This window comes from Trachypithecus francoisi, unplaced genomic scaffold, assembly GCF_009764315.1.
Source record: "Trachypithecus francoisi isolate TF-2019V2 unplaced genomic scaffold, Tfra_2.0 Lachesis_group13, whole genome shotgun sequence".
NCBI classification, from domain to species: domain Eukaryota; kingdom Metazoa; phylum Chordata; class Mammalia; order Primates; family Cercopithecidae; genus Trachypithecus; species Trachypithecus francoisi.
In genome coordinates, this window is record NW_022681458.1 from 64,743,454 (window position 1) to 64,744,732 (window position 1,279).

Consider the following 1,279-nt stretch of genomic DNA (forward strand, 5'->3'; position numbering starts at 1 on the left):
TCCAGGCTGGTCTCAAACTCCTGGGCTCAAGCCATCTGCCCACCTCGGTTTCCCAAAGTGCCGAGATTACAGGCATGAGTCACCATAGTAGGCCTATAATGGAAAATTTTTATCATACACAAGAATAGAGAGACTAATTCAGTAACCAATCCCACAGCCACAAAGATCATCACTTCATAACCACTCTTATTTCATCTACACCCATTCACTTTTCTCTTTACCTCAACACCCAATGGATTCTTGTGAAGCAGCCCAGCTATATTATTTGATCTGTAAATATTTTAGTATTTATCATGAAAGGGAAAGACTTTTTAAAAACATAATCCTGATCCTTTTGTAGTTCATAAGTGTGATGATTGGGTGTTCACGTGCATGCGTGAGATGTGCCACCCTTGAACCTCGTTATGTCATCAGCACATTACCCATCTGACATGAAAAATAATAATAATACCAATACCATTAGCATACCTTAAAAATTAACAAGTATTCCTTAATGTCATAAAATGACCAATGTTTGTGTTTCTTTCATTTTCTCCTTTTACAAAAAATAGTTTAATATATTTTAATAGCAAACTTACAGGAATAGGACAGAAGACAGACATTAAAAACCTGTACTTGCATGTAGGACAACTCAGAAAAGTACAGTGAATGCACAGAATCGACTGTATTATCAAATGCTGCTAACATTATTTAGTTGCCATGAATAAGAAATTTGCTTGTTTTTAAAAAGTCCAAATGCTGGCATTGTCCAGAAAATTTTAACAGGTTTATTTATATTGTTATAAAGTTGAACTGCTGGCCAGGTGCAGTGGCTCATACCTGTAATCCCAGCATTTTGGGAGAGTGAGGCAGGCAGATTGCCTGAGGTCAGTAGTTCGTGACCAGCCTGGCCAACATGGTGAAACTCTGCTTCTACTAAAAAGTATGAAAATTAGTCAGACATGGTGGCGGGTGCCTGTAATCCCAGCTACTTGGGAGGCTGAGGCAGGGGAATCGCTTGAACCCAAGAGGTAGGAGGTTGCAGCGAGCCGAGATCGCGCTGTTGCACTCCAGCCTGGGTAACGAGAAACTCTGTCTCAGAAAAAAAAAAAAGTTGAACTGCTAAAACTTGTTCACTGAAACATTTTGACTTGCATTAATGCTTTGTGTCCTTGCATTTTTAAAATTTGTTATTGATACACAATAGTGCATATTTTTATTGTACATGTGAAAATTTGATAAATTCATATAATCAAATCTGTGTCCCTGCATTTATATTGAAAATTCATACACAAATGAA

General features: G+C 37.7%; 1 non-coding gene across 1 annotated transcript; it reads left to right on the forward strand.

The window, feature by feature from the left end:
- The first annotated feature begins 328 nt into the window (after positions 1–328).
- On the forward strand, positions 329–432 carry LOC117095529. The gene has a single exon (XR_004442058.1). It is a non-coding gene; the product is annotated as a small nucleolar RNA U13 (small nucleolar RNA).
- Positions 433–1,279: the final 847 nt, after the last annotated feature.